The sequence below is a fragment of the Physeter macrocephalus genome, chromosome 20 (genome assembly GCF_002837175.3).
Source record: "Physeter macrocephalus isolate SW-GA chromosome 20, ASM283717v5, whole genome shotgun sequence".
Classification (NCBI taxonomy): Eukaryota; Metazoa; Chordata; class Mammalia; order Artiodactyla; family Physeteridae; genus Physeter; species Physeter macrocephalus.
The window spans coordinates 31,416,000-31,432,057 of record NC_041233.1 but is presented as its reverse complement, the minus strand read 5'-3'; the positions used below and the strand labels follow the sequence as shown (position 1 = coordinate 31,432,057).

The following is a 16,058-nucleotide window of genomic DNA, read 5'->3' as shown; positions in this document are numbered from 1 at the left end:
AGTAGAACAGGAAATAAAAATGGACTAATTTGAAGCTCACATATATTTTATTAAAATTTGACAGTAAACACAGCAATTATTAAATTCTGTACAAGGTGGATTCCCCTTGCTCTTCTCTTTGGATGCCACTGCCACTAAGTCATATTCAGGGTTAAATTAATAGTCATTTGTTTATTCTTAAGAGAGTCATGTTTTAGGAGTGGAAGTAATTAGCCCTAGACTGAACACTTCAAGAATAATTAGCCCTAGACTGAACACTTGTTTTGCTCCAGTCCAGCCTAACAAGTCATAAAAACAAGAACTAAAAAGATCAAATGCTTTCCAAATCAATGAACTGCATCCCAGAATGAAGCTAAAAATTATGTATAGGAATGAAAAAATATCCAGCATCTAAGAAGCAAAGTTCACAATATCTGCTATCCAATAAAAAATTACCAGGAATGTAAAAAAAGCCAGGAGATATGATACATGATGAAGAGAAAAATAAGTTAATTGAATTAGAGACATATTTGAAAAAATAATGGCTGAAAATTTCCCTAATTTGATAAAACTATAAACTCATAGATCCAAGAAGCTCAAGGAATCCCAGTACAAAAATGGGATTAGAATTATAAGAATAAAAGAATAAAAGAACTAAACTATACTATACTATACTATAGTAAGGACTATATATATATATATATATATATTATATATACTATATACTATACTATAGTAAGGAATACTATACTATACTATGGAATAGAATAGTATAGTATTCCAACTATATTAAGGAATAGCATAATCAAATTTCTTAAAATCAACTATGAAGAAAAAACCCTAAAAGCAGCAAGAAAGAAAAGATACATTACATAAACAGGAATGAAGGTAAGAATGACAGCAAATTTCTCATCAAAAACCATGCTGGCAAGAAATCAGTCAAGTAACATCTTTAAAGTACTGGGTGAGGGGTAGGGTACGGAACTTCTTAGCAAAAATATCTTTCAACAATGAAGGTGAAATAAGACTGTTTCAGACATAAAACATCATCACCACTAGACCCACACAACTAGAAATATTCAAGCAAGTCCTTCAGGCAGAAGGAAACTAATATAGATAAAATTATGGATCTAAACAGATCAACGAAGATCAGAAACAGTAACTCATGGGTAAATAGGTAAGTTTTTTTCTTAATATCTAATTTTTTTTAAAGACACTTGATTATTTAAACAAAAATAATAATGCAGTGTGTAGCTTACAATATACATAAAATGTGTGTAAACAATAGCACAAAAGCCAGGAGAGAAGAAATGGAAGAGAGCAGTGTAAGGTTCTTATACTACAATGAAGTGATGTAATATCACTTAAAGGTAGATGGTGATAAGTTAAAGATATATGCCATAAAACCTAAATCAGTAGCTAAAATAACAAAGCACACATTTATACCTAATAAGCCAGCAAAGGAGATAATATGGAATCATAAAAATATTCAATTAATTCAAAAGAAGGCAGAAAAAGAGGAAAAGAGAACAAAGGACAGATGGGACAAATAGAAAATGAATAGCAAGAGAACAACTGACAAGCTGACTTATAATTTTAAAATGTTGACTAGATGTACTTAGGTTTGATAGTTATTTACTTCCATTTGTTTGGAATGTTGAAACCTCTTTCAATTTGCAAAAAGAAGCCTTGCTTTTTCAAGGGTTATTTTCCTTTAGCATATCTTAAGATAGGCTAATTTAGCAACATGAAATATTAATCTCTTCTGCACACTCCACCCACACCCACCCTCAGAAAAAGAAGAAACACATAAGTGCAATTAAGAGGTAAGTAACAAACCAGAAAGGAAAAATATTTAATATATTTATGATAAAGAAACATTTCAATATCCTTTAAAGATCAAGTTTTACAATGAGAAAAAGAAAAGTGATCCCAGTAGAAAAGTAGGCAGCAAATACGAGTGAGTATTTACAAAAGGACAACAAATATCTGAAGAAAGTATGAAAAATATCAACTGTTCCCTAATTTTGCAAATGCAAATTAAAATAAGCTATTCTGCCTACAAATCAACATTACTATAAATTGCACTATTCTGTTCTGCCAAAGCAAAGGGGAAAAGTCACCTTCATATAATTCTAGAGAGACTGTAATCAGTCTGCAAATAAATAATTACTGAGCATCTATTCGTTCTAGGTGTCAGACGTGAAGTGCAATTTATATTTTTAAATCAAAGTTCTTAAAATCATTCAGGTCTTTTCTTCCAGTAAGTCTACTGACTGAGATAAAATTGCAGGTTTAGCTTGCTAAGGAGAGTCAGGGAGTTAAGAGTAGCAGCCAGTGCCCCGCTTCTACTAAGACCCAGCTCAGTTGCATATGTGGTTTGAAAATCAGTATTATATGCAAATAATAAATGAAAAAAATGTATATACACAGTACATACATATAATTTTTTAATAAACAAGTTGTATCGAGTGTAAAGAGGTATTAAAATGTGAGTTTTTTTGAAAAAATATATTAAATCAAATATGAAAAAGATTGCAAGAGTAAGTACTATAATGACACCTATAGCTTCTATCTCTACCTGTATCTCTACTTCTAATTCTATTGGTTTATGTCTTGAATTCTGACTTTCCCTTGAACCCCAGACTACTATAACCAGGTTCAAGATAAAATGTCCAAAAATAGAACTCTTCATTTCCCCTTCTTTGGCCCCCTTCCCCAAATTGGCTCCTCCCCTAGTTTTCCATTATGAGTAGGGGAAAATGTTGTTTTTCTGGACTCGTTTTATTTTTATCCCTCTCTACTGGTTTTCAGCCATGTACTGCCATCTCTGCCTCCAAATCATACCGCTAACCTGACCTTTCATCTTCCCCACCTCTACTTGTACTCTTGTTCTCTAAAATCCATTCCACATACAGCAGCCAGAGTTATTCTTTTTTTTTAATATGGGTCTCACTTGTGGCACATGGGATCTTTTAGTTGCAGCATGCGAACTCTTAGCTGAGGCACACAAGTGGGATCTAGTTCCCCGATCAGGGATCGAACCCAAGCCCCCTGCATTGGGAGTGTGGATTCTTAGCCACTGGACCACCAGGGAAGTCCCCAGAGTTATTCTTTAAAACTATAGCTCCAACCACCTAGAGGGATGGGATAGGGAGGGTGGGAAGGAGACTCAAAAGGGAGGAGATATGGGGATATATGTATATGTATAGCTGATTCACTCTGTTATAAAGCAGAAACTAACACACCATTGTAAAGCAATTATACTCCAGTAAAGATGTTAAAAAAAAAAAAAAACCACCATAGATTCAGTCATATAGGTCCCTTGTTTGAAACTGACCTATTACTTCCCATCACACTGAAAACCCATACTCCTTACCATGGCATCAAGGAGCCTACATTCTCTGGTCTTAGAGACCAGAGAATGAATTTAGATCTACCACTGCTCATCTTGCCCGTTAACCTGAAGGCTGTAGCCTCCATCAGGCCAAAAGTGTCCCCAAGCAAGGGTGTTGCTTTTGCTCTTCCTAGAATGTTCCTTCTCAATATTCAGGCCTCTGCTCTGAGAGGTCTTCTCTGACTACTTCTAAATGAGCACTCCCTTCCCTGCCTCCGCCTAACCCTACACACTGGTATGTCAGGGACTTTCCACCATTTATGGCCCTAGCTGAATTCATATTTCTCATTTGCCTACTGATGTATTGAGTGGCAATGATAGCTAATCAAAAATCTAAGCCCTTAACAACTATATTGCTTAAACATTAATAATACTATGCTTATATTCAGATATGTTTTTTCTTCTTTGTGCTTGGCCACATTATCCAAATTTTATATGATGGATAAACATTTGTTTAAAAGCCAGAATAAAAAGTTCATATGCACAAAACTTAAAATAACAACAGCAAAGCTTAAGATGCACAAGAAGGGAGGTATTTTCCTTGAGAATTAGATTAAGTCATTTCTTCAGTTGTGGGCAATTTTTAAGATAATCTTTGTTTGAGTGGAAGGTCAAATGAGAAATTTATTATACAAGAAGAGAGAATTGTATAAGATAAGAAAATCATGGGAAAGAGCTGTTGGTAAACCTGGAAGAAACTGTATAGGTTAATTAGACCTCCTGAAAAGAGACAGGGAAAAACAGGGAGAGAAAAGTGGCCTCTTTTGCTGGCATGAGAGATTTACATACTTTAAGCCACAAGGGAGAGGAAAGAAGAGCACCATAGGAATTTAACTGAAGATCAATAGTCTTTGGCCCAAACTCCATTCTCTGTTGCCCTGCCAACTGGTTCCCTTTGGGGTAAGAGCATTTTAATAAAGTAACCAGTAATTAGAAGTGGAGCTTCACATGGTTTAGCTGACTTTGTTTTAGGTAAGGGACCATGGAGAGGTTTGGAGAGCTTTAACATACAAATTAAGTAATGAAGGGAAGACATTAGCTTATGTATAAAAGGGTTAAATTGAGTTCATATGCTGGAAAGAGCTCCTGGCTTTCCAGTATTCTGAAAAGGAATAAATCCCACGGTTACATGTCCCACAAGGTTTTGGTTTTACTTACTGGCTTCTCTGCCAGTAACAAGAATCATAGACAGAACAAGTGGATGTTCACTCACTTGATACTTCAGTGCATTCACCTGGGTTCAGTGAGAAAGGGCAGCTAGCAACTTGTTGCCTTCTCTTTGCCCTTACCTTAAGGAGGGTTTCCTCTGTCCAAAAAGAGATGAGGAGTAGAACAAGGAGATGACAAGGTGACTGACTTTTGCAATGAGAACAGTATCCTTGGCACATAAAATGATCAACAAAATGATGGCACCTCTTCAGACCGGGCAGGGCACTTGGTATTAATGCAGCCTGCCCTGTAATGTCCCCCTCTCCAGGAACCGCCCCACAAAAGATGAAAACTTGGTGAATGTTGTTGAGTCACTTGACACTTTTCTATGTATAACTTTAAGCTCACAAGTACGCAGGTACAATGGCTATCCACCTCTTCTTTAGCTATAATGTTTGAGATCCTGAACCTGTCCTGGAAATCAATCTTTACTTGAACTAAACTCAAATTCAACAGATAATTGCAGAAGTCTTGGAGAATAAGAATTGATCTTTGAAAAAGGGGTCTATTTTCTTTTGCATTAAGAACAAATCCATTCTGGTTAAATAAGGTTTTGTTTTCCATTCCATTAAGGAAGTTTTCCCTCTCTATATAAGCTTCGTGCAGCTCATAGGAGAGTTTGGGAATCACTGGTAGGGGGATGATCAAGAGTGATGGGCCACTTTGTCATATCAAGCCATTAAATATATTTATGTAAGAATCAATACATTGCAGTACATGAATCTAAGAAGAATGTAAAGAACCACCTTCCCCATGGCTGACCGGCCCATGAGCAACATTAATTACTTTACTTAAATTCAAAGTAAGCCAGGATTTCCATCCATCAAATAGAACTAATTGCAGTTGATACCTTTCTTTCCTAGAGGGATGCTGTGATCATTATTCAGACAGTGTGGGTCAAGCCTAGGATTTAGTGACAACAGGCCTATTATTGAAAAGCAGTGAGTGAAGATGGTTGAAAGGAGAACAGGCTTTTAAGGAAACAGACCAGAGTCTGACATCGAGTAACTCCATTTACTACCAGTGAATACATGAAATGCACTTAAAGTCCCCTTGCCTTAGCTTCCTTATCAGTAAAATTGAGAAAAAAATTACCCACCTTGGGCAAATCCATGTGAAGACTGTAGCCAGTATATGCAAAGAGCTGGCCACTAAAAATACAAAATAAAATGATGTGATCATTTTATGTATCTTACGGATCACTTACCCTAGAGCAAGCGCTTCTTTATATGTGCCCCCCTTAGAGCTGGGACCCATTGCTCGTGTTTCCATATCATCCACACAGTTTCTGAGAGCAGTGCATTCCATATAACAGACAACTAATTCACAGTTGTGAAATGAGTGACTGATGACTGAGGTCCCATAGCTTCATGTACCATTTCTATGCTGGTGACTCTCATATCTTTCAGCTTGAATGCCTTCCTGGAGTTCCAAATTCGCATACTAATGGCCTGATCCCCACCGGAATTCCTGATATCTTTTAGGATGTTCCAAACAGAATTAATAATTTCTTAATTTTTCCCTATACTCTGTCCCTTTCCAGTTTTTCTCTTTTAGCAAATAACATAATTCATCTTGAGCTCAAGACAGAATGGTTTTACCAACATCTAAACTCACTGACAGTGTGTTATAGTGTATATTTCCCCACACCCCTCAAAACTCCAGATATTGTACATATTTTAAAATTTTGCCAGATTTATATTTGTTCTAGTTTATACTTCCCTGATCTAGAGGGAGTTTCATCTTTTTGCTGATCATTTATAAGTCCAGTCCATTCAAATACCAGTGTCTAGATCAGATGCTGAAATTGTTTCTATACCACCACCTGTGCTGACCAAGGGCTGAGTGAATTTTAGTCTTTATCCTTGAAACATTCTTTTCAGTAGTCCACACTTTAGAAAAACCCTGCATTTAGAGCCAAATACTTGGTTGTTCCCTGAGTTATTTAAATTGCTAACGGTGTTTTTCTCACTTATGGTCCCACTTCTTGTTGCTTTGGTGAAGGACACAGGACATAGAATTACACTGGGTCCTTCACCAAATTTCTATAATTTCCTTTTTTGCCCCCAAATTGAGTCACCTCCTCTCCCAAGCCATCAGCATACTGGGGAGTCAAAGCATTGCTAAGAGACAGCAGAGTAAGTACATTATCTTGTTTCAGATAATCACTCAGCATAAGATACTTATATGATTCTATGGTATTTAGGTGGTGAAATGTGATTTGCTTTTTTTATTAATTTTTTGAGAAGGCTAATTAAATTCATGTTTGTCAACCTAGGTAGAAATAGAGTTTAAATTCCTGCAGGCTCTGCAAGCTCAGTAAATGTCTGATCAAGAAAAACAAAAACAATAAATAACCTGTTTTTGGAACCTCTAGGCACAGTTCAAATGCTTTTTTATTTATGAAGGCTTTCCACCACCTCTCAGTGAAATGAAATTTGGATTTCACCTTCCACTCAATTCCTAGGTCCCTCCCCCAAGTGACTTCCTGACAGAACTCACACATAGCTTTATATGTGGGTTAATCATGTGTCTTTCCCTTTCTAGTTCATTTTGAAAAGTGACCTGTTTTTATTTGTATTTCTACCTCTCTTCCCAGAAAGCCTAGGACAATATCTTGCAAATGTTAAATAATTCCATTTTCACCACCTTCTATTCTGTATCCCAACTTGCAAATTATATTCAATCAAAATTTATTATACACCTACTATGTGCTAGGGATGGTGCCAGAGGCTATGGGGCTTAAAACCTAAATAAGGCATCTATTTCTTAGGCTCTTTCCATTTAATCATAGATGCAGAAAAGTAAAACATGCTTAAAATACTCTGTAAAAAGAACTGTAAATGGAGTGAACTCAGAGTGCTATGGGAGTACAAGGGGTCCAGTCATCTAGGTAACCCAGAGGGAGATAGCAGAGAAATAAAATGGTACTGGAACTAAATCTTGAAGGATGAGTCCAATAGATGCAGCAACAGAAAAGGGGCATGGCAAACAAAGGCAGCATATTTACAGAGATATGAGTACCAGCAATGTAGTCACAAAACTGCAAAAAGTTAGAGGCATTAGGGGTCATGAGAGAGTGGGAGAATGTGAAGTTGGAGTGGCAGTCAGGAGTTGGATCAGGGCTTTAAATGCCAGACTAAGTTCCTGAGTATGATGAAGGACCACTGCATATGCATGTCTGTCATCGACCCTAGCTTCCTAAGCTGCCGCAATCAGCAGTGTTACTTTCAGGAGATACACCTGTTCTGTAACTTGCAGCCTTCATGAAAGACTTTGCTTTGTTAGATTAAACCAAATCATGTTTCTTTGTTTGTTTTTCATTTATGGCCTTCCTATTGTTCCACCTTTTTGCTGTTCTGTTTTCCTTCCTCCCAATTCTCAGAGAAAATGAAATTTGCAGCACAGAAAAAAAATATTCAGCCAAATCCTCTCAGTTTCTTCTTGTTCCTCACTTCTCATGCCCTATTTGAGTTAAGATCCTTGTCATGTATTTTTCACACCTTCACCTGAATGGAAAGCTTGAGTGTCTAAACTAAGCCCCAGGAGAGATTTCATTTCCAGTGTGCAAATGATCAGGTTGAAAAAAAGAAAAAAAAAAACCTCTTATTTTAATCAAGTGAGAGTGGTTAAAAGAGATAGAGATTCCCATATAAATAATAATAATATGCCACAGCTCTCAGGACTTCAAGAGCAAGCATTTGTGGCATTTTACTAACATGTGAAGAAAAAGTATATAAGCCCAAAGGAATGATCTCAGAACAATGTAAGAGGAGAGTTGATTTGACAATAAATTTGCAGTCTCCATTCACAATTGGCATCAGCTGTAGCCTCATTAAACTCAACAGTTGGACCAGTTAGAGAAGAATATACATCCAGTGTATCCAAACAGATGCACTTTAGGAAGACGAGATTTTAACACCACAAACACCTCTCTTAAAGGCCTCCTTTTTTAGTCTCTTAAATACACACACACACACACACACACACACACATATACACACAAATACGCATTCAAATGTACTCTCTAACAGATATCATAGACATGTTTATGGGAAACTAATTAAAAAACAAGGCCAAAATATGTTATTCAAATACTTAGATGACAAATTTAGAATAATTTTTGAGAAAATATAAACTTAACTCTTGCCTTAATGAAAAATTAATTTTTTTTCCAATGGACAAACCATATGTTAGCCATTTTCCTTTATAAAATGAATTGGGAATAAATTGCTAGTCACTAAATACAACTGGGTTGCATATTTCATTCATTTCAGCATGATTCATTTACCGTCCCAGCAAGACAAAGGATTCCCTTTCAAGTAAATGGAGAGATCATACTTTTTAAACCACCTAAGCAAAAGTAGTTTATTGTTACAATAATCATTACTGGGCACAAAGGTAGGAGACTGACCTGAACAACCCCACAAGGCTCCCAATCCTAATCACATGATGTTATCCTCCCAGAAGCAACAGTACCATGAGCATAACTTTCTCCTTTGCCCTAAACATCACTCACTAACATAATACAAAACTGAAAGATCTTTATTCCATCTGGCCCATTTCCTAGAAGACAGACTGCTGCTCAAATTTCTTACCTGGCAAGAAATTCTCTATACCTCCCTCACCCTTATGTATACCTTACTCTGCATTCACACCATATATACTCTGTCAATAGTACTGATTTCTGCCATTTTATCTACCTAGCATTCCTTGCCTCTCTTCTGTTTGGATTCTCCAGTTAATATTACATTTCTCTCTAACAGACCTTCCTAACCTCCTGGAACTGGCATCCAATAGATGTGTTGAATTGATGCCACAGTATTTTAAATGCTTCAGGGTTAATTTATGAATAGCCATATTTTGCAAAGTAGATTTCCTAACACACAAACCTCTAACCTGTTATCAGTGCGACCTTGAAATGAAGCAAGAGGTTTATAAGAAAAGAAAATATGAGATATTGGTTATTTCCTTTAACAATCCAGCAGGTTGTTTCTTTGGCTCATTTTGTATTAAAGATTGAACATTCTTTCTGGAATAAGATTTGTAGCTATTAAATAGCTTTTTATACTTTAAAATGACTGCTTGGTTAAATGCAAAAACAATATACTTTCTTCAAGAGCAAGACAGCCATTAGTCAGCTCACTCTTGAGTTACATTTGGCCTTAAATTTTGAGTGGCAATATTCACCATTATTACTGGATGATAAATTGCAATAAGAAAATATACTTCTCTTCCCTGTAAACTCTACTTTAAATGGGTTTAGCATTGCTTTAGTAGTACATCCAAAGATACCCAAAGTCAATGTCCCCCGAAGCAAATAACAAGAATGTTGGACTTCATTATGACCACTAAATCACTGTCATTACTACAGACAGGGTTTCCTGCCAAGGCAGTTACAAAGTAGTTTAAAGAAAATTAAGGAATAAATTTAAAATATATAAGTTCCATTGTTGCCATGGTAACCCCATGTATAAACTACTATGAAGTTCTAAAATAGTTCCTTCTCATGAGATACTAATAACAATTGATACTTCCAACTTAAATTCACATGTATTGCAGTTCCATGCTGATGATCATACCTATATTATTAACAGCCATGAAAAATGTAACAAAATATAAAAGTATTAGGCATCTCAAACATACCAACATCATCTTAAACTCCATGGGTCTTCTTCCAAACCACTCAGATAGGAAGACACCTGGGACCTAAAGTTTGTAAGGGGATAAATTCTTTAAATTCCAAATTCTGGAACTTCACTGGAAGCTTCTTCTTCATAGACCTCTTTATGGAAATGTTTACCCAGCGGATATTTCTATCAATAACAGGACACTTTGCCAAATACAATGGCAGAATGAATAGATGATATCGACATTAATTAAGGGGAAAAGAAGCTGGCTAATAGTTACCAAGTATCAACTATTGCCAGGCACTTCATATAGGCTCACATCATCTGATGAGGCAAACTTTATTCTATAGTTTTTAGATAAGGGAGCCAAGGCTTAGATGAATTATGTTACTTGGACATAACACCCCGCTGTTGAATAGAACTGATACTGGGATCCAGGTACATCTGACTTTAAAGATAAAAGGGGACATAATGAATATTTGTAGGAAAAATAAATACAAATTTTATAAACAGTCTATTGAAGTGTAAGGAATTAATATTGATCTTTCTTTTTGAGAATCCAGAAAGTTAACCTTTGTCTAAAAACATTTCATGTCCACAGTAATAAAGAAGACAAATTGAGAATAAGCTGCTTTAGCTCCCCCCAAGATGGAAATGGCCAAATCTTATGAACAAAGAAAACTCTCTGCTTCAACACTGAGCAATATCATTTCTCCCATATTTCTATATTTAAAAGTATTTTTCTATTGAACAGTTACTACCATGTAAATCAGAAAATAATCACTTAGTTTTAGAGTAAAACAGATATGCATAAAAGTGAAGAAATAGTAGCGGCTGAGCTTAGGAGAGAGGATTCTGCTACCTTCTTTACGTATATTTCTATACTCTTTTCTATATTGAACATTTATCATTTTTATAAATGGATGAAATATAAATTATGGAAATGAAAAGCATATGTTTACACACATATCAAATAAGGCTACATGGTCTTGGGTCACCAGTCAATATTGCTTTAATGAAATTAATTACTGTACAACAAACTTGAAACAAATTCACAGCCTGCCTCGGCCAGCAAAGTAGAGGATGCTGCTTTATTGAACAGTCTCTGTCTTCCACCGTCTTTGATTATACACCTCACTCTGCCATCATAAATAAGATACCAAATTAGCAGGTACATGTCAGCAGTAGCCATTCCTTCTTTATTATCATATGTTCATAATTAACATTTATACAACAGCCATATGAGAGCTGGTGAAGCCTGAGGCCCAATGGAGAGTGCTTATGGCATTTCCTTATGTCTCTTTCATAATTACAGTAATATATGGCACAGTAGACAGGAGATTCGGGATATTTCATCACTGCAATAACCACCTTCTCAAAAAGCAGTTTCCATTATCTATAACATATTATATAATACTTATTTTTAAAAAGTAAATGGATGGTGACATCAGCAAGATGGCTGAATAAGACATCCCACATTGCATTCCCCCCCCTCAACAATAACGATTCAGCAATGACCCACAAACAAAAGTGCCTTTGTTGGAGCTGTGGGATCCAACACCATATGCCAAGGGACCTGGGAGCAGTATCACCCACCTGCATATTGGGTGACAGGCATACAGATTTTTGTTCCAGCTGCGAATCCTGCAGTGCCCTCTGAACCAGCACCAACCCTTCTCAGCCACAACCCAGGAGCCCCTGGAGAACACTGTCTTAGATAATCACTCATGGATGAAAGAGACTTTGTGGGAGGTGCCCAGCAGAGGTGTTCCAGCATGCCACTGGAGCAAAAAAATATGAGTTTGGATGCGCTGGAAAGTTTGGATGCATATGAAGAACTGTGTAACTTTATCCACATCACCCTTCCCACAAGACAGCACAGCTCAGTGCCAAAAGAGATCTTCCTCAGCCCCAAATTTCTCTCGTTGAAGAAAGTGACAGCATGTGAGTGACTTCCTGAGTTCCGCAGCTGTGTAAAATGCTGCCATATCTCTCTCACCTCATGCAGAATACTGTGTCATTGCTGAACTACAGGGGGATGGGAAGAGCCTGGGAGAGCAGCAGACAGGACTCTCAGAAGGCATTAAAGTGATGCAGATGCTACCAATGGTATTGTGTACCCCCATCAAGAAGCCTGCCCAAGAGCCACTAGAGACACCTTGTCCACGGATCCCACCAACTGGCCCATGGGCACTACCAGCGTTCTGCATGCCTCACCCATACACAACCCCACCTTGGGACCAGCTCCCTGTACAGTGCTGAGGGAGAGCTTTGGCAGATAGCTAGCGAGTATGCAAAGAAAACCTGCCCCAAACCGTAGGTTAGGGAGAGACCACAAACTTGAGCTTTAGCACTTTCTCTGGAAAAGCAAAAGGGAGGTTGTCAGCATCCAACCTACTGCAGGGCAGGATCAAGGGAAAGCATATAAGCTAGCTAGTGGGAAGCAGCAGCATAGCACAGGGAGATCAGCTCGGTGCTTTGTGACCACCTAGAGGGATGGGATAGGGAGGCTGGGAGGGAGGGAGACGCAAGAGGGAAGAGATATGGGAACATATGTATATGTATAACTGATTCACTTTGTTGCAAAGCAGAAACTAACACACCGTTGTAAAGCAATTATACTCCAATAAAGATGTTAAAAATTAATTAATTAATTTAATTTAATTTTAAAAAAAATTCAGCCACAAGAGGGAGCAAGAAGTATGAAGCAAGCACATACATAGGTCACTACCATGGCTGACAAAAGGTATTTCTCCCCTAAAGTAAGTCATTAGAGACTGGAGGAGGTGACTGCTACTTCAAATGTGAAGATAGCAATGCAAGACTTTAAGGAACATGAAAAATCAAGGAAACATGACAGTAACAAAGGAGCATAATAATCTTTGAGTAACTAACCCCAAAGACATGGAGATCTGCAATTTGCCTGGTAAAGAATTCAAAATAGCTTTTCCAAGGAAGCTCAAATAGCTACAAAAACATAAAAACAAAACAAAACAAGAAAACCCACAGAAAGACAATCCAACAAAATCAGGAACACAATACAGGACTAAAATGAGAAGTACACAAAGATATAGAAATCATAAAAAAGAATCAAACAGAAATTCTGGAGCTGAAGAACAAAATAAATAAAATGCAAAATGCAATAGAGATCATCAACAGAAGAATACATCAAGCATTTACTAATGCTTACCTATCAATAATTACTCTGAATGTAAATGGATTAAATTCTCCAATCAAAAGGCATACAGTAGCTATTGGATGGATTAAAAAAAACCAAAAAACAGGATCCAATTATATTCTGCTGACAAGAGACTCATTTCAGCTTTAAGAACACACATAGGCTCAACATAAAAGGATAGAAAAAGATATTCCATGCAAAGATAAACTAAAAGAAAGCAGGGTAGCTATATTTTTATCAGACAAAAAAGACTTTAAGGCAAAAACTATAACAAGAGACAGGGATGATCATTATATGATGATAACAGGGTAAGTTCATCAGGAAGATATAACAATCATAAATATATATGCACCCAACATTGGAGCACATAAATATATTAAGCAAATACTGACAGATCTGAAAGGAGAAATAGCCAATACAATAACAGTAGAGGACTTCTAGACCCCACTTTCAACAATGGATAGATCATCTGGACAGAAAATCAATAAGAAAACCCTGCACTTGAACTATGCTTGAGACCAATAGATCTAGCAGATGTATACTAAACATTCCATCCAAAGCAGTAGAATACACATTTTCCTCAAGTGCATATGGAGCATTTTCCACATAGATCATATTATATGTCACAAAAAGTCTTAAAATTTTAAGAAGATTGAAATTATACCAAGTATATTCTCTAACCAATGATATAAAACTAAAAATCAACAGGAGGAAAGCTAGAAAATTCACAAATATGGTAAAAAGATACAACACAATCCTGAATAACCAATAGTTCAAAGAAGAAATCAAAAGGAAAATAAAAATATCTTGAAGCAAATAAAAATGGACGCACAACATACCAAAGCCTGTGGAATGCAGTGAAAGCAGTTTGTAGGGGAAGTTTACAGCAATAAATACAAATATTAAGAAACAAGAAAGATGACAAATAAACAACTTAGCTTTACACCTCAAAGAACTAGGAAAAGAAGAACAATCTAAGCCCAAAGATAGCAGAAAGAAGGAAATAACAAAGATCAGAGCATAAATAAATGAATTAGACAACAGAAGAACAATAGAAAAAATAAACAAAGAATAGAAAAATAACAAATAAGGAGACTGAATCAGTCATCGAAAACCTTCCAACAGAGAAAAGCCTAGAATCAGAAGGTTTCACAGGTGAATTGTACCAAACATTTAAAAAATAATTAACGACTATCATTCACAAACTCTCAAAAAAGTGAAGAAGAGTAAAACACTCCCAAACTCATTTTACGAGGCCAGCATTACCGTGATACCAAAGCCAGGTAAGGACACAAGAAAAACTACACACCAATATACCTGATGAATACAGATGCAAAAATTATCAACAAAACATTAGAAAACAAAGTTCAACAACACATTAAAAGTAGGATTTATCCCTGGGATGCAAGGTTGGTGCAACCTACACAAATCAACTAATGTGACACACCACATTAACAGAATAAAAGATTAAAATCCTATGATTATCTCAATAGATGCAGAAAAATAATTTGAAAAAATACAATATTCTGTCATGACAAAAACTCTCAACATAGTGGATATAGAGAGAACATACCTCAACATAATAAAGGCCATATATAACGAGCCCACAGCTAAAACACACTCGATGGTGAAAAACTGAAAGCTTTTCCTCTAAAGTCAGGAATAAGACAAGGTGTCCAGTCACACCACGCCTATCCAACATAGTATTGGAAGTCCTAGTCAGAGCATAACACCTGGAGGCTTTTTCTAATTGATCCTTGGTCATGCATTATTTCATTTCCAGTACACAATGACTTCCATGTGTCAGGTGCTGTGACTGGTACTGCAGAATCCCTCACAAGGCTGAGCAAGAACCAGACTGTGCAAGATGCCAGCTTCCTGACCTCTTTCCTCAGCCATTTCTCTTTTACATGTCTCTATGCTTGGCCCCTTTGCTGAGCTGGGTTTGTGCATTTGTTTTTTGTTTTTGTTTTGTTTTGTTTTGTTTTGTTTTTTAAACATCTTTATTGGAGTATAATTTCTTTACAATGGTGTGTTAACTTCTGCTGTATAACAAAGTGAATCATCTATACATATACATATATGTAGGACTGGAATGGGACCTGAGATTCTGCTTTCTAACTTCTAGGTGATGCCAATGCTGCTGACTCACAGACTACACTTTTTTGTTTTTTTTTTTAAACATCTCTCTTGGAGTATAATTGCTTTACAATGGTGTGTTAGTTTCTGCTTTATAACAAAGTGAATCAGCTATACATATACATATATCCCCATAACTCCTCCCTCTTGCGTATCCCTCCCACCCTCCCTATCCCACCCCTCTAGGTGGATACAAAGCACCGAGCTGATCTCCCTGTGCTATGTGGCTGCTTCCCACTAGCTATCTATTTTACATTTGGTAGTGTATATACGTCCATGCCACTCTCTCACTTCGTCCCAGCTTACCTTCCCCCCCCGTATCCTCAAGTCCATTCTCTACATCGGCATCTTTATTCCTGTCCTACCCCTAGGTTCGTCAGAACCATGTTTGTTTGTTTGTTTTTTTTTTAGATTCCATATCTATGTGTCAGCATACGGTATTTGTTTTTCTCTTTCTGACTTACTTCACTCTGTATAACAGTCTCTAGGTCCATCCACCTCACTACAAATAACTCAATTTTGTTTC

At 36.7% G+C, this 16,058-nt stretch overlaps 1 protein-coding gene across 3 annotated transcripts in view; it reads right to left on the bottom strand.

Moving 5' to 3' along the window:
• Positions 1–16,058, bottom strand: part of NRG3 (neuregulin 3) — a 1,100,783-nt gene that overhangs the window by 802,779 nt on the left and 281,946 nt on the right. The gene's annotated exons all lie outside the window — the stretch shown is intronic.